This window comes from Micropterus salmoides, unplaced genomic scaffold (assembly GCF_014851395.1).
Source record: "Micropterus salmoides isolate LMB-PRFRI ecotype aquatic unplaced genomic scaffold, ASM1485139v1 Ms_hic_scaffold_548, whole genome shotgun sequence".
Lineage (NCBI taxonomy): Eukaryota > Metazoa > Chordata > Actinopteri > Centrarchiformes > Centrarchidae > Micropterus > Micropterus salmoides.
Window position 1 is genome coordinate 1 of NW_024044291.1, and position 19,162 is coordinate 19,162.

The 19,162-nt window shown below is 51.9% G+C and overlaps 16 non-coding genes and 1 pseudogene across 16 annotated transcripts; all 17 read left to right on the forward strand.

Moving 5' to 3' along the window:
* Positions 1–546: 546 nt before the first annotated feature.
* LOC119889578 lies at positions 547–659 on the forward strand. Its single transcript, XR_005442106.1, has one exon. It is a non-coding gene; the product is annotated as a U5 spliceosomal RNA (small nuclear RNA).
* A 181-nt stretch (positions 660–840) lies between these two features.
* On the forward strand, positions 841–1,032 carry LOC119889571. Its single transcript, XR_005442103.1, has one exon. It is a non-coding gene; the product is annotated as a U2 spliceosomal RNA (small nuclear RNA).
* Positions 1,033–1,995: 963 nt separating this feature from the next.
* On the forward strand, positions 1,996–2,107 carry LOC119889577. Its single transcript, XR_005442105.1, has one exon. It is a non-coding gene; the product is annotated as a U5 spliceosomal RNA (small nuclear RNA).
* A 182-nt stretch (positions 2,108–2,289) lies between these two features.
* Positions 2,290–2,481, forward strand: LOC119889569. The gene has a single exon (XR_005442101.1). It is a non-coding gene; the product is annotated as a U2 spliceosomal RNA (small nuclear RNA).
* A 968-nt stretch (positions 2,482–3,449) lies between these two features.
* On the forward strand, positions 3,450–3,562 carry LOC119889579. Its single transcript, XR_005442107.1, has one exon. It is a non-coding gene; the product is annotated as a U5 spliceosomal RNA (small nuclear RNA).
* A 182-nt stretch (positions 3,563–3,744) lies between these two features.
* Positions 3,745–3,935, forward strand: LOC119889572. The gene has a single exon (XR_005442104.1). It is a non-coding gene; the product is annotated as a U2 spliceosomal RNA (small nuclear RNA).
* A 969-nt stretch (positions 3,936–4,904) lies between these two features.
* On the forward strand, positions 4,905–5,017 carry LOC119889580. Its single transcript, XR_005442108.1, has one exon. It is a non-coding gene; the product is annotated as a U5 spliceosomal RNA (small nuclear RNA).
* Positions 5,018–5,200: 183 nt separating this feature from the next.
* On the forward strand, positions 5,201–5,392 carry LOC119889581. Its single transcript, XR_005442109.1, has one exon. It is a non-coding gene; the product is annotated as a U2 spliceosomal RNA (small nuclear RNA).
* A 968-nt stretch (positions 5,393–6,360) lies between these two features.
* On the forward strand, positions 6,361–6,473 carry LOC119889582. Its single transcript, XR_005442110.1, has one exon. It is a non-coding gene; the product is annotated as a U5 spliceosomal RNA (small nuclear RNA).
* A 183-nt stretch (positions 6,474–6,656) lies between these two features.
* Positions 6,657–6,848, forward strand: LOC119889591. The gene has a single exon (XR_005442118.1). It is a non-coding gene; the product is annotated as a U2 spliceosomal RNA (small nuclear RNA).
* A 969-nt stretch (positions 6,849–7,817) lies between these two features.
* On the forward strand, positions 7,818–7,930 carry LOC119889583. The gene has a single exon (XR_005442111.1). It is a non-coding gene; the product is annotated as a U5 spliceosomal RNA (small nuclear RNA).
* A 187-nt stretch (positions 7,931–8,117) lies between these two features.
* On the forward strand, positions 8,118–8,309 carry LOC119889592. Its single transcript, XR_005442119.1, has one exon. It is a non-coding gene; the product is annotated as a U2 spliceosomal RNA (small nuclear RNA).
* A 968-nt stretch (positions 8,310–9,277) lies between these two features.
* Positions 9,278–9,390, forward strand: LOC119889584. Its single transcript, XR_005442112.1, has one exon. It is a non-coding gene; the product is annotated as a U5 spliceosomal RNA (small nuclear RNA).
* Positions 9,391–15,222: 5,832 nt separating this feature from the next.
* On the forward strand, positions 15,223–15,402 carry LOC119889574 (annotated as a pseudogene).
* Positions 15,403–16,371: 969 nt separating this feature from the next.
* On the forward strand, positions 16,372–16,484 carry LOC119889585. Its single transcript, XR_005442113.1, has one exon. It is a non-coding gene; the product is annotated as a U5 spliceosomal RNA (small nuclear RNA).
* Positions 16,485–16,667: 183 nt separating this feature from the next.
* LOC119889593 lies at positions 16,668–16,859 on the forward strand. Its single transcript, XR_005442120.1, has one exon. It is a non-coding gene; the product is annotated as a U2 spliceosomal RNA (small nuclear RNA).
* Positions 16,860–17,828: 969 nt separating this feature from the next.
* Positions 17,829–17,941, forward strand: LOC119889586. Its single transcript, XR_005442114.1, has one exon. It is a non-coding gene; the product is annotated as a U5 spliceosomal RNA (small nuclear RNA).
* The last annotated feature ends 1,221 nt before the right edge of the window (positions 17,942–19,162 follow it).

A 19,162-nucleotide genomic window follows, 5' to 3' on the forward strand; every position in this document is an offset into this window, starting at 1 on the left:
TCAAATGAAGCAGAAAACCTGCTACAACTGCTAAATCGGTGAATAAACACACTTACCTTCTCGTCTTTGGTCTGGTCAAGGTGGCAGTCCGGCAGAGGACAGGTAGGCAGTCCTCGGGACCAATGAATTCCTTGTTGCAAAAGTTTTTCAGCTACGGCAAAGTTGAATTTTATTCACAAGGAATGAGGTGAATCTCCTCCCAGAAAGCTGGTGACACAAACGAAGCCCCAAACCGGCAAAGGTTTAACCAGAAAGAGGAGGCCATTGCAGTCTTGGCCAAAAGGCCGAGAAGCGATCGGCCACATTTCCCCTCCCTTTCTCTCACTCGTCATCGAGAGGCTACAAGAGCCCGAGTCGTTCGGTAGCCTCTGTCCAAAAGCCAGGCCTTCGTCTCTCCGCAGCCCGATTGGATAGCCATGACCTGGGGGGGGTAGGGGAACGGGCGTGGCCTGGTACTTGGGACTCGAGAGGCAGAGTGAGGCTTACCGTGAGGGTAGTGGCCGGGACGACTAGGCTCGTCGGCGGCTCTGGAGGAGGGGCCCGTACTTACTCGGGTTTCTCTTCATAACGTACAAGTCTTTCGCCTTTTACTAAAGACTTCCGTGGAGAGGGACGCCAATGAGTTAAAACTATTTTTGGCAGGCTCTGCCGTGTGGCCGAGCCTCGTGCGTTTGTGAAAAGGAAATAAAACGCCGCCCCCGGCAAGGTTGAGCGGTGCGACGAGGCGCGCTCGGGAGGAGGTGCTGAGACTCAGCCGTTGTTATGCGCAGTTGAAACCACTGCGCCACGGCAGGGGGAGAACTGCTCCGGGAGGTGGGCGCTGGAAGCAACCCGGGGGTTATCGCTTCTCGGCCTTTTGGCTAAGATCAAGTGTAGTATCTGTTCTTATCAGTTTAATATCTGATATGTCCCCTATAAGGGGGCAACATATTAAATGGATTTTTAGCACCGGGAGCTGAGACGAGGGGCTTGCTCCGTCCACTCCACGCATCGACCCGGTATTGCAGTGCCTCCGGGGGCGGTGCACCTTCTCCTGCCTTGTGTAAAACCAAAATACTGACCCAAACGCAGAGGTCCGTCGCTCTGCCGGACGCCGGCCCGAAAAAGGCGCCAGTCGAGGGGGGCGGCCAGCTGAAGCCTCGAAGAAGGCAGCGAGATTTGCACTTTATGATTGGCAGACGACGAGGGGATATTTGGGACCGGCATGGCTGTTAAATGTGCCCTGCACTTCCCCTCCCTTTCTCCCACTCGTCATCGAGAGCCCGAGTATTTCGGATGCTCGGTAGCCTGTGTCCAAAAGCCAGGCCTTCATTTCTCCGATTGGATAGAGCCTCTCAGAAGGTGGGGAGGGGACACTGCGGCGCCTCCGTAGGCCCGGCACGGTTGGCCAACACGGTGGAGGAACCGCAGCGTAGAAAGGATACAAGAAACTAAAACACCTCAAATGAAGCAAGAAAACCTGCTACAACTGCTAAATCGGTGAATAAAACCTTACCTTCTCGTCTTTGGTCTGGTCAAGGTGGCAGTCCGGCAGAGGACAGGTAGGCAGTCCTCGGGACCAATGAATTCCTTGTTGCAAAAGTTTTTCAGCTACGGCAAAGTTGAAATTTTATTCACAAGGAATGAGGTGAATCTCCTCCCAGAAAAGCTGGTGACACAAAACGAAGCCCCAAACCGGCAAAGGTTTTAACCAGAAAGAGGAGGCCATTGCAGTCTTGGCCAAAAGGCCGAGAAGCGATCGGCCACATTTCCCCTCCCTTTCTCTCACTCGTCATCGAGAGGCTACAAGAGCCCGAGTCGTTCGGTAGCCTCTGTCCAAAAGCCAGGCCTTCGTCTCTCCGCAGCCCGATTGGATAGAGCCTGCCATGACCTGGGGAGGGTAGGGGAACGGGCGTGGCCTGGTACTTGGGACTCGAGAGGCAGAGTGAGGCTTACCGTGAGGGTAGTGGCCGGGACGACTAGGCTCGTCGGCGGCTCTGGAGGAGGGGCCCGTACTTACTCGGGTTTCTCTTCATAACGTACAAGTCTTTCGCCTTTTACTAAAGACTTCCGTGGAGAGGGACGCCAATGAGTTAAAACTATTTTTGGCAGGCTCTGCCTGTGGCCGAGCCTCGTGCGTTTGTGAAAAGGAAATAAAACGCCGCCCCCGGCAAGGTTGAGCGGTGCGACGAGGCGCGCTCGGGAGGAGGTGCTGAGACTCAGCCGTTGTTATGCGCAGTTGAAACCACTGCGCCACGGCAGGGGGAGAACTGCTCCGGGAGGTGGGCGCTGGAAGCAACCAGCGGGGTTATCGCTTCTCGGCCTTTTGGCTAAGATCAAGTGTAGTATCTGTTCTTATCAGTTTAATATCTGATATGTCCCCTATAAGGGGGCAACATATTAAATGGATTTTTAGCACCGGGAGCTGAGACGAGGGGCTTGCTCCGTCCACTCCACGCATCGACCCGGTATTGCAGTGCCTCCGGGGGCGGTGCACCCTTCTCCTGCCTTGTGTAAAACCAAAATACTGACCCAAACGCAGAGGTCGTCGCTCTGCCGGACGCCGGCCCGAAAAAGGCGCCAGTCGAGGGGGGGCGGCCAGCTGAAGCCTCGAAGAAGGCAGCGAGATTTGCACTTTATGATTGGCAGACGACGAGGGGATATTTGGGACCGGCATGGCTGTTAAATGTGCCCTGCACTTCCCCTCCCTTTCTCCCACTCGTCATCGAGAGCCCGAGTATTTCGGATGCTCGGTAGCCTGTGTCCAAAAGCCAGGCCTTCATTTCTCCGATTGGATAGAGCCTCTCAGAAGGTGGGGAGGGGACACTGCGGCGCCTCCGTAGGCCCGGCACGGTTGGCCAACACGGTGGAGGAACCGCAGCGTAGAAAGGATACAAGAAACTAAAACACCTCAAATGAAGCAAGAAAACCTGCTACAACTGCTAAATCGGTGAATAAAACACACTTACCTTCTCGTCTTTGGTCTGGTCAAGGTGGCAGTCCGGCAGAGGACAGGTAGGCAGTCCTCGGGACCAATGAATTCCTTGTTGCAAAAGTTTTTCAGCTACGGCAAAGTTGAAATTTTATTCACAAGGAATGAGGTGAATCTCCTCCCAGAAAAGCTGGTGACACAAAACGAAGCCCCAAACCGGCAAAGGTTTTAACCAGAAAGAGGAGGCCATTGCAGTCTTGGCCAAAAGGCCGAGAAGCGATCGGCCACATTTCCCCTCCCTTTCTCTCACTCGTCATCGAGAGGCTACAAGAGCCCGAGTCGTTCGGTAGCCTCTGTCCAAAAGCCAGGCCTTCGTCTCTCCGCAGCCCGATTGGATAGAGCCTGCCATGACCTGGGGAGGGGTAGGGGAACGGGCGTGGCCTGGTACTTGGGACTCGAGAGGCAGAGTGAGGCTTACCGTGAGGGTAGTGGCCGGGACGACTAGGCTCGTCGGCGGCTCTGGAGGAGGGGCCCGTACTTACTCGGGTTTCTCTTCATAACGTACAAGTCTTTCGCCTTTTACTAAAGACTTCCGTGGAGAGGGACGCCAATGAGTTAAAACTATTTTTGGCAGGCTCTGCCGTGTGGCCGAGCCTCGTGCGTTTGTGAAAAGGAAATAAAACGCCGCCCCCGGCAAGGTTGAGCGGTGCGACGAGGCGCGCTCGGGAGGAGGTGCTGAGACTCAGCCGTTGTTATGCGCAGTTGAAACCACTGCGCCACGGCAGGGGAGAACTGCTCCGGGAGGTGGGCGCTGGAAGCAACCAGCGGGGGTTATCGCTTCTCGGCCTTTTGGCTAAGATCAAGTGTAGTATCTGTTCTTATCAGTTTAATATCTGATATGTCCCCTATAAGGGGCAACATATTAAATGGATTTTTAGCACCGGGAGCTGAGACGAGGGGCTTGCTCCGTCCACTCCACGCATCGACCCGGTATTGCAGTGCCTCCGGGGGCGGTGCACCCTTCTCCTGCCTTGTGTAAAACCAAAATACTGACCCAAACGCAGAGGTCCGTCGCTCTGCCGGACGCCGGCCCGAAAAAGGCGCCAGTCGAGGGGGGGCGGCCAGCTGAAGCCTCGAAGAAGGCAGCGAGATTTGCACTTTATGATTGGCAGACGACGAGGGGATATTTGGGACCGGCATGGCTGTTAAATGTGCCCTGCACTTCCCCTCCCTTTCTCCCACTCGTCATCGAGAGCCCGAGTATTTCGGATGCTCGGTAGCCTGTGTCCAAAAGCCAGGCCTTCATTTCTCCGATTGGATAGAGCCTCTCAGAAGGTGGGGAGGGGACACTGCGGCGCCTCCGTAGGCCCGGCACGGTTGGCCAACACGGTGGAGGAACCGCAGCGTAGAAAGGATACAAGAAACTAAAACACCTCAAATGAAGCAAGAAAACCTGCTACAACTGCTAAATCGGTGAATAAAACACACTTACCTTCTCGTCTTTGGTCTGGTCAAGGTGGCAGTCCGGCAGAGGACAGGTAGGCAGTCCTCGGGACCAATGAATTCCTTGTTGCAAAAGTTTTTCAGCTACGGCAAAGTTGAAATTTTATTCACAAGGAATGAGGTGAATCTCCTCCCAGAAAAGCTGGTGACACAAAACGAAGCCCCAAACCGGCAAAGGTTTTAACCAGAAAGAGGAGGCCATTGCAGTCTTGGCCAAAAGGCCGAGAAGCGATCGGCCACATTTCCCCTCCCTTTCTCTCACTCGTCATCGAGAGGCTACAAGAGCCCGAGTCGTTCGGTAGCCTCTGTCCAAAAGCCAGGCCTTCGTCTCTCCGCAGCCCGATTGGATAGAGCCTGCCATGACCTGGGGAGGGGTAGGGGAACGGGCGTGGCCTGGTACTTGGGACTCGAGAGGCAGAGTGAGGCTTACCGTGAGGGTAGTGGCCGGGACGACTAGGCTCGTCGGCGGCTCTGGAGGAGGGGCCCGTACTTACTCGGGTTTCTCTTCATAACGTACAAGTCTTTCGCCTTTTACTAAAGACTTCCGTGGAGAGGGACGCCAATGAGTTAAAACTATTTTTGGCAGGCTCTGCCGTGTGGCCGAGCCTCGTGCGTTTGTGAAAAGGAAATAAAACGCCGCCCCCGGCAAGGTTGAGCGGTGCGACGAGGCGCGCTCGGGAGGAGGTGCTGAGACTCAGCCGTTGTTATGCGCAGTTGAAACCACTGCGCCACGGCAGGGGGAGAACTGCTCCGGGAGGTGGGCGCTGGAAGCAACCAGCGGGGGTTATCGCTTCTCGGCCTTTTGGCTAAGATCAAGTGTAGTATCTGTTCTTATCAGTTTAATATCTGATATGTCCCCTATAAGGGGGCAACATATTAAATGGATTTTTAGCACCGGGAGCTGAGACGAGGGGCTTGCTCCGTCCACTCCACGCATCGACCCGGTATTGCAGTGCCTCCGGGGGCGGTGCACCCTTCTCCTGCCTTGTGTAAAACCAAAATACTGACCCAAACGCAGAGGTCGTCGCTCTGCCGGACGCCGGCCCGAAAAAGGCGCCAGTCGAGGGGGGGCGGCCAGCTGAAGCCTCGAAGAAGGCAGCGAGATTTGCACTTTATGATTGGCAGACGACGAGGGGATATTTGGGACCGGCATGGCTGTTAAATGTGCCCTGCACTTCCCCTCCCTTTCTCCCACTCGTCATCGAGAGCCCGAGTATTTCGGATGCTCGGTAGCCTGTGTCCAAAAGCCAGGCCTTCATTTCTCCGATTGGATAGAGCCTCTCAGAAGGTGGGGAGGGGACACTGCGGCGCCTCCGTAGGCCCGGCACGGTTGGCCAACACGGTGGAGGAACCGCAGCGTAGAAAGGATACAAGAAACTAAAACACCTCAAATGAAGCAAGAAAACCTGCTACAACTGCTAAATCGGTGAATAAAACACACTTACCTTCTCGTCTTTGGTCTGGTCAAGGTGGCAGTCCGGCAGAGGACAGGTAGGCAGTCCTCGGGACCAATGAATTCCTTGTTGCAAAAGTTTTTCAGCTACGGCAAAGTTGAAATTTTATTCACAAGGAATGAGGTGAATCTCCTCCCAGAAAAGCTGGTGACACAAAACGAAGCCCCAAACCGGCAAAGGTTTTAACCAGAAAGAGGAGGCCATTGCAGTCTTGGCCAAAAGGCCGAGAAGCGATCGGCCACATTTCCCCTCCCTTTCTCTCACTCGTCATCGAGAGGCTACAAGAGCCCGAGTCGTTCGGTAGCCTCTGTCCAAAAGCCAGGCCTTCGTCTCTCCGCAGCCCGATTGGATAGAGCCTGCCATGACCTGGGGAGGGGTAGGGGAACGGGCGTGGCCTGGTACTTGGGACTCGAGAGGCAGAGTGAGGCTTACCGTGAGGGTAGTGGCCGGGACGACTAGGCTCGTCGGCGGCTCTGGAGGAGGGGCCCGTACTTACTCGGGTTTCTCTTCATAACGTACAAGTCTTTCGCCTTTTACTAAAGACTTCCGTGGAGAGGGACGCCAATGAGTTAAAACTATTTTTGGCAGGCTCTGCCGTGTGGCCGAGCCTCGTGCGTTTGTGAAAAGGAAATAAAACGCCGCCCCCGGCAAGGTTGAGCGGTGCGACGAGGCGCGCTCGGGAGGAGGTGCTGAGACTCAGCCGTTGTTATGCGCAGTTGAAACCACTGCGCCACGGCAGGGGGAGAACTGCTCCGGGAGGTGGGCGCTGGAAGCAACCAGCGGGGGTTATCGCTTCTCGGCCTTTTGGCTAAGATCAAGTGTAGTATCTGTTCTTATCAGTTTAATATCTGATATGTCCCCTATAAGGGGGCAACATATTAAATGGATTTTTAGCACCGGGAGCTGAGACGAGGGGCTTGCTCCGTCCACTCCACGCATCGACCCGGTATTGCAGTGCCTCCGGGGGCGGTGCACCCTTCTCCTGCCTTGTGTAAAACCAAAATACTGACCCAAACGCAGAGGTTCGTCGCTCTGCCGGACGCCGGCCCGAAAAAGGCGCCAGTCGAGGGGGGGCGGCCAGCTGAAGCCTCGAAGAAGGCAGCGAGATTTGCACTTTATGATTGGCAGACGACGAGGGGATATTTGGGACCGGCATGGCTGTTAAATGTGCCCTGCACTTCCCCTCCCTTTCTCCCACTCGTCATCGAGAGCCCGAGTATTTCGGATGCTCGGTAGCCTGTGTCCAAAAGCCAGGCCTTCATTTCTCCGATTGGATAGAGCCTCTCAGAAGGTGGGGAGGGGACACTGCGGCGCCTCCGTAGGCCCGGCACGGTTGGCCAACACGGTGGAGGAACCGCAGCGTAGAAAGGATACAAGAAACTAAAACACCTCAAATGAAGCAAGAAAACCTGCTACAACTGCTAAATCGGTGAATAAAACACACTTACCTTCTCGTCTTTGGTCTGGTCAAGGTGGCAGTCCGGCAGAGGACAGGTAGGCAGTCCTCGGGACCAATGAATTCCTTGTTGCAAAAGTTTTTCAGCTACGGCAAAGTTGAAATTTTATTCACAAGGAATGAGGTGAATCTCCTCCCAGAAAAGCTGGTGACACAAAACGAAGCCCCAAACCGGCAAAGGTTTTAACCAGAAAGAGGAGGCCATTGCAGTCTTGGCCAAAAGGCCGAGAAGCGATCGGCCACATTTCCCCTCCCTTTCTCTCACTCGTCATCGAGAGGCTACAAGAGCCCGAGTCGTTCGGTAGCCTCTGTCCAAAAGCCAGGCCTTCGTCTCTCCGCAGCCCGATTGGATAGAGCCTGCCATGACCTGGGGAGGGGTAGGGGAACGGGCGTGGCCTGGTACTTGGGACTCGAGAGGCAGAGTGAGGCTTACCGTGAGGGTAGTGGCCGGGACGACTAGGCTCGTCGGCGGCTCTGGAGGAGGGGCCCGTACTTACTCGGGTTTCTCTTCATAACGTACAAGTCTTTCGCCTTTTACTAAAGACTTCCGTGGAGAGGGACGCCAATGAGTTAAAACTATTTTTGGCAGGCTCTGCCGTGTGGCCGAGCCTCGTGCGTTTGTGAAAAGGAAATAAAACGCCGCCCCCGGCAAGGTTGAGCGGTGCGACGCGCGCGAGGCGCTCGGGAGGAGGTGCTGAGACTCAGCCGTTGTTATGCGCAGTTGAAACCACTGCGCCACGGCAGGGGGAGAACTGCTCCGGGAGGTGGGCGCTGGAAGCAACCAGCGGGGGTTATCGCTTCTCGGCCTTTTGGCTAAGATCAAGTGTAGTATCTGTTCTTATCAGTTTAATATCTGATATGTCCCCTATAAGGGGGCAACATATTAAATGGATTTTTAGCACCGGGAGCTGAGACGAGGGGCTTGCTCCGTCCACTCCACGCATCGACCCGGTATTGCAGTGCCTCCGGGGGCGGTGCACCCTTCTCCTGCCTTGTGTAAAACCAAAATACTGACCCAAACGCAGAGGTCGTCGCTCTGCCGGACGCCGGCCCGAAAAAGGCGCCAGTCGAGGGGGGGCGGCCAGCTGAAGCCTCGAAGAAGGCAGCGAGATTTGCACTTTATGATTGGCAGACGACGAGGGGATATTTGGGACCGGCATGGCTGTTAAATGTGCCCTGCACTTCCCCTCCCTTTCTCCCACTCGTCATCGAGAGCCCGAGTATTTCGGATGCTCGGTAGCCTGTGTCCAAAAGCCAGGCCTTCATTTCTCCGATTGGATAGAGCCTCTCAGAAGGTGGGGAGGGGACACTGCGGCGCCTCCGTAGGCCCGGCACGGTTGGCCAACACGGTGGAGGAACCGCAGCGTAGAAAGGATACAAGAAACTAAAACACCTCAAATGAAGCAAGAAAACCTGCTACAACTGCTAAATCGGTGAATAAAACACACTTACCTTCTCGTCTTTGGTCTGGTCAAGGTGGCAGTCCGGCAGAGGACAGGTAGGCAGTCCTCGGGACCAATGAATTCCTTGTTGCAAAAGTTTTTCAGCTACGGCAAAGTTGAAATTTTATTCACAAGGAATGAGGTGAATCTCCTCCCAGAAAAGCTGGTGACACAAAACGAAGCCCCAAACCGGCAAAGGTTTTAACCAGAAAGAGGAGGCCATTGCAGTCTTGGCCAAAAGGCCGAGAAGCGATCGGCCACATTTCCCCTCCCTTTCTCTCACTCGTCATCGAGAGGCTACAAGAGCCCGAGTCGTTCGGTAGCCTCTGTCCAAAAGCCAGGCCTTCGTCTCTCCGCAGCCCGATTGGATAGAGCCTGCCATGACCTGGGGAGGGGTAGGGGAACGGGCGTGGCCTGGTACTTGGGACTCGAGAGGCAGAGTGAGGCTTACCGTGAGGGTAGTGGCCGGGACGACTAGGCTCGTCGGCGGCTCTGGAGGAGGGGCCCGTACTTACTCGGGTTTCTCTTCATAACGTACAAGTCTTTCGCCTTTTACTAAAGACTTCCGTGGAGAGGGACGCCAATGAGTTAAAACTATTTTTGGCAGGCTCTGCCGTGTGGCCGAGCCTCGTGCGTTTGTGAAAAGGAAATAAAACGCCGCCCCCGGCAAGGTTGAGCGGTGCGACGAGGCGCGCTCGGGAGGAGGTGCTGAGACTCAGCCGTTGTTATGCGCAGTTGAAACCACTGCGCCACGGCAGGGGGAGAACTGCTCCGGGAGGTGGGCGCTGGAAGCAACCAGCGGGGGTTATCGCTTCTCGGCCTTTTGGCTAAGACTGCGATCGCCTCCTGTGTCTGGATAAAACTTTTGCCTGTTTGTGGCGAAGTGTTACCAGGTTTTTGGGAGGATACTCACATTATTCCTTGTGAATAAAATTTCAACTTTGTTGTAGTTGAAATTGTTTCACACAAAGGAATTCATTGGTTCAGAGGACTGCTTACCTGTACTCTGCCGGAATAACATCTCGACCAGGCCAAACAAGACAAGGTAAGTGTGTTTTATTCACCTTTCTAACATTTTTAGTAGATTTTATTGCTCTTTTTAGAGCATTCTTTTACCTTATTTTAGTTGACTTGGTTTTAGACTTTTTAGGTGTTTTAGCTTCTTTTACCACTTTTACGTTGTGGTGCCTCCACCATGGCGGCCAACCATGCCGGCATGAGGAGGCACCACAGTGTCAGATTTACATTCAAAGAAAAAGATGGGAAAACCCTTGTTATGTCAAGGCTTGACTTCTCAAGGAAAATGATCCAGAACATTTTGAAATTCTCCCCGCAGGATATAAATTGTATTTTGACTCTGCCATTTGGAAAAGGTTTCGATGTGAGTTTTGTCTCTGCTGCCGTGTTCAGAGATTTCTGGACACGCTTCGAAAATGAAAAACCCCAGTTTACTGCATTTAATGTTGAGAAACTGACTGATAATGCCGCTAAAACGGTAATTGTCAGAATGTTCAATGAGACTGTGAATGCAGATGACATTTGTTTGTGGCTGGGCAGATTTTGCACTGTTAAAGGCCAGGCTACCAAAGTGAGAGATGAGGATGGCATCTGGAATTGCGCTTGGAGGGTCCCCATCCAACAATGGCAAGACCCTCAAGGCTTCCAGGGCCTGAAACATCTGCCATCCATGATAGTTCTGGGAAACAACAGGGGCTACATTCATTACCAGGGCCAGCCCAAACTCTGCCGCAAGTGTGGTGAGAATGGGCACCTGGCAGAAGCGTGCCAGCAGATCATTTGTGGTAAATGTAGAGAAATTGGGCATACTTTCGAGGAATGCACCAATGGCAGAAAGTGCAATCTTTGTGGAGAAACAAACCACCTCTTCAGAGATTGCCCTAAGTCGTTTGCCAACAAATTAAAGGCAGCAAAGGCACAAAATGGCGGACAAGACGAAGCAGTTAGAGAGCTAATTGAAGAGGCTGGGCTGGAGAATTCAAATCTCCCGCCAAATCCTGTGATTGGAGGAGAAGGACCAGTAGAGGCGGGAGAAGGGGAGGGGCCTGCAGCTGCCCCACAAGTGGAGAACAGGGAGAAGCAGTGGCAGTGCAGGCAGAAGGCGGAGCTAGCTCAGTGACTGGCTCAGAACAAAAATTTGGCCAGTCACAGAGTGATAGCGAGGATGTCCCCCTCCCCAATGCCCAGCCGGCCAAGAGACTAATTTCAGAATTGTCTTCTGAGTCTCCTGGAGCCTCGGAAAAGAGGGGAAGAGCTGAGAGCTACTCAGACAGTTCATCTGTGGAGGAGCCCAGAGTCTTCCCCTCCAATTCGCCTAATGAAGTCTCTTTTTTAACTATAGCTCTGCAATCAACCCCTAAGGACTCAAAGCTCAATGCAACCCTGCGTCAGAGGCCAACTCCTAGAGTCCGAAAGGGAAATGGAGCTCAACCCCGTCATCTCTCACCCATGAGAATGAAGGAAGAGCTCCATTCACAAGAAATCCACTAACTGCTGTTTTTTAAACATTTGAAATCCCCCTTTTTTTTTAGTCTTTTAAGATGTCATACCTGCAAATTTTAACCATACTCATGACACTCACCTTCTCAACTATCAATGTGAGGAGTGTGAAGTCGAGAGTTAGAGCCCAGATTGTTTTATCCTTTCTTAACTCTTTTAAGTCTGACGTGTTTTTAATACAGGAATGCGGCCTACCATTTTTAAAACACTACAGAGAATGGGAGGAGTTATGGCCACAAACGTCGATATGGAGCGGCTCAAATGAAAACAAAAATGATGGAGTGGCCATTTTAATAAAAAACCCTCTAGTCTTGGTGAAGGGCAGCACTGTGGTGAGAGATGGTCGGGCACTTTTAACACACTTGACTTTTATGGGGAAGGATTTTAACGTCTTAAATATTTATGGCTTTAATGACAAGAACGACAGGTATGACCTTTTAGAAGACCTGCAGCCCCACATGCTAGGCAGGGCACCTTTAGTTGTAGGGGGGGATTTTAATTGTATTTTAAGCAGGAACGATAGGAGAAGAATAGGGGACGATTTTAAAGTGGACAAGACTTCAGTTTTACTTCAAAGCATATGCAGTGATTTTAGACTTGTGGACTGTTTTAAAACCATGCATCCCAGAGAGGAGGGCTTCACCTGGTTCAGTAGTGATGGCACCCGAGCCTCTCGCATAGACTACATTTTATCACGTGATTGCCCACCAACCGATGCTAGATTGGAACCTGTTTTCTTTTCTGATCACGCAATTCTTTCCTGCACCCTTTCACTCTCTTCCGGTGTGACGGCAGGAAGTGGTCTGTGGAAGCTCAATTGCTCCCTGTTAGAAGACAGGGAGCTAGTTAGGCTGTACAGGGAGCAATACCGAGAGTGGCAGACCCTTCAAGACTTTTACGATACACGTGCACAGTGGTGGGAAATGGTGAAGGGAAAGACAAAGACGTTTTACAGACAGGCAGGGAAAAGAAAGAAAAAGAGGGACAACAGACGCATGTTGGGACTGCAGAAACGGCTTCAGAGGTATTTTAAACTAATCCAACATGGAATGGATTTTAATGAAGAGATAAAACAAATTAAAACAGAGATGTCGGTTTTAGCAGAAATTAATAGCAAAGGTGTGATTTTAAGAAGCAAGGAAAGGGAAATAGAGGAAGGAGAGAAGTGCACAAGATATTTTTTTAAGAAAATCGTAAATAAAGGGGGGGCCATGTTGAGACTTAAAAAAGAAAACGGGTGCACAGCTGACACAACAGAGGAAATCAAAGAAACTGTCGAACATTTTTACCGTGAACTGTACGCATACAAAACTGTTAACGGGGACACCATGACCGAAGTTTTAAAATCCATTGACCAAGCAACAAACGACAACGTGCTTTTAACCCAAGATTTTACGATACCGGAATTAAACAAATGCATCAAATCTTTTAAGACAGGGAAGTCGCCGGGAGAAGACGGGCTTCCCTTGGAATTTTATCTGACATTTTGGGACATTTTAGCACCAGACTTGCTTGCTGTTTTTATGGATTTTGAACAAATGGACCGACTTCCTGACAGCTTTAGAGCAGGGATAGTGACTCTCCTTCACAAAGACAAAGACAAGACGGACTTGAAAAATTGGAGACCTATCACACTCTTAAATTTTGACTGTAAACTTTTTAGTAAACTTTTAGCCTCACGCATGTCCTTGTTTTTAGAAGATCTGATTCACCCGGATCAAGCCTGTGCCGTCCCGGGGAGGAAGATCACCGACAGCCTCGTACTGATCCGAGATACCATCTGTTACGCGAGAGACAGAAACATTCGGCTAGTAGTCCTGAATTTAGATTTTGAGAAAGCCTTTGATCGGGTCTCGCACCAGTACCTTTTCCAGGTACTGCAAAAAATGGGGTTCCCGAGAAGGTTTATAGCCTGGGTGGGACTGCTGTACCGGGAGATCAACAGCAAATTCATTGTTAACGGGCATCTGACAAGAGCAGTGGATATAAACTGCGGTGTCCGTCAGGGTTGTCCGTTATCTGCCCTCCTCTACGTTATCTGTATAGAACCACTGGCACAGACCTTGAGAAGGGACCAACGAATCCATGGGGTAGGAGTCCCAGGGAGCGGGGGACTCGAGACAAAATGTATTTTATATATGGACGACATCAACATTTTATGCACTGACCTTTTATCTGTCAACAGGACGCTGGACTTGACTGACTGGTTCGGACAGGCCTCTGGGTCAAAGCTGAACAGAAGCAAGACCCAAGCCCATTTTTATGGACCGTGGACAGCGACTGAGACGACAGGACTCCCCCTGACTGTGACCCAGACTGACCAAAAAATACTTGGGATCAGGTTTGATAGGGAGGGGGAGGGGAAAACAATTGGGCAGACATAGTAGGGAAAGTCAGGCAGAGACTAGGGTACTGGACACTTAGAGGACTGACTTTAGAAGGAAAGGTTTTAATCATCAAAGCAGTGATTTTACCTTTGCTTTTACTCATCAGTTCTGTTTTTATCCCGCCTAGGAGAGTGATCTTAGACCTGGAACGAGCCATCTTTTATTTTTTGTGGGGCTCCAAGTGGGAAAGACTGAGACGAAGCGTGATGAAGAAGCCAAAGGAGAAAGGAGGAAAAGGAGTGCCAGACCTGCACTTGTTCCTAGGAAGCAGATACACAGCACTACACATCGCAACCGCCACAGCCCCATCCAGAAACCCCAAGACCGCAGCAATGACACGGTTCTGGATGGGGTCCTACCTCAGAAAACTTAAGATCTTACCCACAAGTCTCAAAGTACCAGTGTCTTTTAACCTGCCACCAGCCTATGCTTTTATCCAGTCATTTTTAAGGCATTTTAACCTTGAGCAGGAGGAGTTGCAGGTTTTAACCACTCACCGCTCTCTCATTTCTGTTGTGCAGGAGCGGGAACCAGTGAGTCCAGTGCGCGGGCTTGCATTCGGCGAGCCCTCAACAGTTTGGCGCAACGTGAACCATCCAGCTCTTCCAAACAGACTCCGGGACCTGTCATGGATGGTGGCTCATGAGATCCTCCCAGTCAGGTCCGTAATGCACTCCCGGGGCATGTCGGCGCACTCAACTTGCCCCCGACCAGGTTGTGGCGCGCCTGAGTCGGTAAGGCATCTGCTCTGGGAGTGCAGCGCTGCCGTAGAACAGTGGGCAACGGCCGGCTCCTTGCAATTCCCGTACTTGCCAGCAAGGGAGGTCCTCACACCACAGCTGGTGCTGTACGGGGTGAGCCAAGGAAATCAGATACCAGCACGTACATTTGCCAAACAGTGGCTCACCCTAGCCGCCATCAAAGACGCCATATGGACCTCCAGAAACTTGCTGGCAAGAAAGCACATGCAGATCCCCCCCGTGGCTGTGATCCGGATGGCCGCAGCAACGGTCCAAACGGCCAGAGCTGCAGGCGGCGGGCCTAGGACACAGCCACAAAGAAGAATCGCCTCTGTGCCCATTCGGACGGAGGAGCCGGAGCCACACAAGGAAAGTTCAAGGCAGCGGCGGCCTGACCCTCCGGGTGAGGTTGGTGGGAAGGAGCTACAGGGTGAGGGTCTCCTCTGAGCGCCTGCACAAGATCCCGAGAGACCAAATCTGTTTGGGGGAGCTGAATGAGTTCCCCTTTGATAGGGACTCACTACACTCCTGCACAACAGTGGACTTGGAGAAGAGCTTTTATTATCCATTTATTTTTTGTGAGTTTTATTTTAACAAATGCACTCCGCTTTGAAGACTTTTAACAGACACTCACTGACATGGACAAGCTGAAAACCATTTTATACCTTTAATTTATGACGTTATCTGTAATGCATTTTAAACACTTTTTTTAAATGTTGTTTTACAGAGAACATTTATCTATTTATTGACGTTGTATTTTAAAAGGTAACTTGGAATTGACATATTATGAATCATGTTTGAATTGAGTGTCAATAAAATTTTTCTCAAAAGAAAAAAATCTGTTCTTATCAGTTTAATATCTGATATGTCCCCTATAAGGGGGCAACATATTAAATGGATTTTTAGCACCGGGAGCTGAGACGAGGGGCTTGCTCCGTCCACTCCACGCATCGACCCGGTATTGCAGTGCCTCCGGGGGCGGTGCACCCTTCTCCTGCCTTGTGTAAAACCAAAATACTGACCCAAACGCAGAGGTTCGTCGCTCTGCCGGACGCCGGCCCGAAAAAGGCGCCAGTCGAGGGGGGGCGGCCAGCTGAAGCCTCGAAGAAGGCAGCGAGATTTGCACTTTATGATTGGCAGACGACGAGGGGATATTTGGGACCGGCATGGCTGTTAAATGTGCCCTGCACTTCCCCTCCCTTTCTCCCACTCGTCATCGAGAGCCCGAGTATTTCGGATGCTCGGTAGCCTGTGTCCAAAAGCCAGGCCTTCATTTCTCCGATTGGATAGAGCCTCTCAGAAGGTGGGGAGGGGACACTGCGGCGCCTCCGTAGGCCCGGCACGGTTGGCCAACACGGTGGAGGAACCGCAGCGTAGAAAGGATACAAGAAACTAAAACACCTCAAATGAAGCAAGAAAACCTGCTACAACTGCTAAATCGGTGAATAAAACACACTTACCTTCTCGTCTTTGGTCTGGTCAAGGTGGCAGTCCGGCAGAGGACAGGTAGGCAGTCCTCGGGACCAATGAATTCCTTGTTGCAAAAGTTTTTCAGCTACGGCAAAGTTGAAATTTTATTCACAAGGAATGAGGTGAATCTCCTCCCAGAAAAGCTGGTGACACAAAACGAAGCCCCAAACCGGCAAAGGTTTTAACCAGAAAGAGGAGGCCATTGCAGTCTTGGCCAAAAGGCCGAGAAGCGATCGGCCACATTTCCCCTCCCTTTCTCTCACTCGTCATCGAGAGGCTACAAGAGCCCGAGTCGTTCGGTAGCCTCTGTCCAAAAGCCAGGCCTTCGTCTCTCCGCAGCCCGATTGGATAGAGCCTGCCATGACCTGGGGAGGGGTAGGGGAACGGGCGTGGCCTGGTACTTGGGACTCGAGAGGCAGAGTGAGGCTTACCGTGAGGGTAGTGGCCGGGACGACTAGGCTCGTCGGCGGCTCTGGAGGAGGGGCCCGTACTTACTCGGGTTTCTCTTCATAACGTACAAGTCTTTCGCCTTTTACTAAAGACTTCCGTGGAGAGGGACGCCAATGAGTTAAAACTATTTTTGGCAGGCTCTGCCGTGTGGCCGAGCCTCGTGCGTTTGTGAAAAGGAAATAAAACGCCGCCCCCGGCAAGGTTGAGCGGTGCGACGAGGCGCGCTCGGGAGGAGGTGCTGAGACTCAGCCGTTGTTATGCGCAGTTGAAACCACTGCGCCACGGCAGGGGGAGAACTGCTCCGGGAGGTGGGCGCTGGAAGCAACCAGCGGGGGTTATCGCTTCTCGGCCTTTTGGCTAAGATCAAGTGTAGTATCTGTTCTTATCAGTTTAATATCTGATATGTCCCCTATAAGGGGGCAACATATTAAATGGATTTTTAGCACCGGGAGCTGAGACGAGGGGCTTGCTCCGTCCACTCCACGCATCGACCCGGTATTGCAGTGCCTCCGGGGGCGGTGCACCCTTCTCCTGCCTTGTGTAAAACCAAAATACTGACCCAAACGCAGAGGTTCGTCGCTCTGCCGGACGCCGGCCCGAAAAAGGCGCCAGTCGAGGGGGGGCGGCCAGCTGAAGCCTCGAAGAAGGCAGCGAGATTTGCACTTTATGATTGGCAGACGACGAGGGGATATTTGGGACCGGCATGGCTGTTAAATGTGCCCTGCACTTCCCCTCCCTTTCTCCCACTCGTCATCGAGAGCCCGAGTATTTCGGATGCTCGGTAGCCTGTGTCCAAAAGCCAGGCCTTCATTTCTCCGATTGGATAGAGCCTCTCAGAAGGTGGGGAGGGGACACTGCGGCGCCTCCGTAGGCCCGGCACGGTTGGCCAACACGGTGGAGGAACCGCAGCGTAGAAAGGATACAAGAAACTAAAACACCTCAAATGAAGCAAGAAAACCTGCTACAACTGCTAAATCGGTGAATAAAACACACTTACCTTCTCGTCTTTGGTCTGGTCAAGGTGGCAGTCCGGCAGAGGACAGGTAGGCAGTCCTCGGGACCAATGAATTCCTTGTTGCAAAAGTTTTTCAGCTACGGCAAAGTTGAAATTTTATTCACAAGGAATGAGGTGAATCTCCTCCCAGAAAAGCTGGTGACACAAAACGAAGCCCCAAACCGGCAAAGGTTTTAACCAGAAAGAGGAGGCCATTGCAGTCTTGGCCAAAAGGCCGAGAAGCGATCGGCCACATTTCCCCTCCCTTTCTCTCACTCGTCATCGAGAGGCTACAAGAGCCCGAGTCGTTCGGTAGCCTCTGTCCAAAAGCCAGGCCTTCGTCTCTCCGCAGCCCGATTGGATAGAGCCTGCCATGACCTGGGGAGGGGTAGGGGAACGGGCGTGGCCTGGTACTTGGGACTCGAGAGGCAGAGTGAGGCTTACCGTGAGGGTAGTGGCCGGGACGACTAGGCTCGTCGGCGGCTCTGGAGGAGGGGCCCGTACTTACTCGGGTTTCTCTTCATAACGTACAAGTCTTTCGCCTTTTACTAAAGACTTCCGTGGAGAGGGACGCCAATGAGTTAAAACTATTTTTGGCAGGCTCTGCCGTGTGGCCGAGCCTCGTGCGTTTGTGAAAAGGAAATAAAACGCCGCCCCCGGCAAGGTTGAGCGGTGCGACGAGGCGCGCTCGGGAGGAGGTGCTGAGACTCAGCCGTTGTTATGCGCAGTTGAAACCACTGCGCCACGGCAGGGGGAGAACTGCTCCGGGAGGTGGGCGCTGGAAGCAACCAGCGGGGGTTATCGCTTCTCGGCCTTTTGGCTAAGACTGCGATCGCCTCCTGTGTCTGGATAAAACTTTTGCCTGTTTGTGGCGAAGTGTTACCAGGTTTTTGGGAGGATACTCACATTATTCCTTGTGAAGAAAATTTCAACTTTGTTGTAGTTGAAATTGTTTCACACAAAGGAATTCATTGGTTCAGAGGACTGCTTACCTGTACTCTGCCGGAATAACATCTCGACCAGGCCAAACAAGACAAGGTAAGTGTGTTTTATTCACCTTTCTAACATTTTTAGTAGATTTTATTGCTCTTTTTAGAGCATTCTTTTACCTTATTTTAGTTGACTTGGTTTTAGACTGTTTTAGGTGTTTTAGCTTCTTTTTACCACTTTTACGTTGTGGTGCCTCCACCATGGCGGCCAACCATGCCGGCATGAGGAGGCACCACAGTGTCAGATTTACATTCAAAGAAAAAGATGGGAAAACCCTTGTTATGTCAAGGCTGACTTCTCAAGGAAAATGATCCAGAACATTTTGAAATTCTCCCCGCAGGATATAAATTGTATTTTGACTCTGCCATTTGGAAAAGGTTTCGATGTGAGTTTTGTCTCTGCTGCCGTGTTCAGAGATTTCTGGACACGCTTCGAAAATGAAAAACCCCAGTTTACTGCATTTAATGTTGAGAAACTGACTGATAATGCCGCTAAAACGGTAATTGTCAGAATGTTCAATGAGACTGTGAATGCAGATGACATTTGTTTGTGGCTGGGCAGATTTTGCACTGTTAAAGGCCAGGCTACCAAAGTGAGAGATGAGGATGGCATCTGGAATTGCGCTTGGAGGGTCCCCATCCAACAATGGCAAGACCCTCAAGGCTTCCAGGGCCTGAAACATCTGCCATCCATGATAGTTCTGGGAAACAACAGGGGCTACATTCATTACCAGGGCCAGCCCAAACTCTGCCGCAAGTGTGGTGAGAATGGGCACCTGGCAGAAGCGTGCCAGCAGATCATTTGTGGTAAATGTAGAGAAATTGGGCATACTTTCGAGGAATGCACCA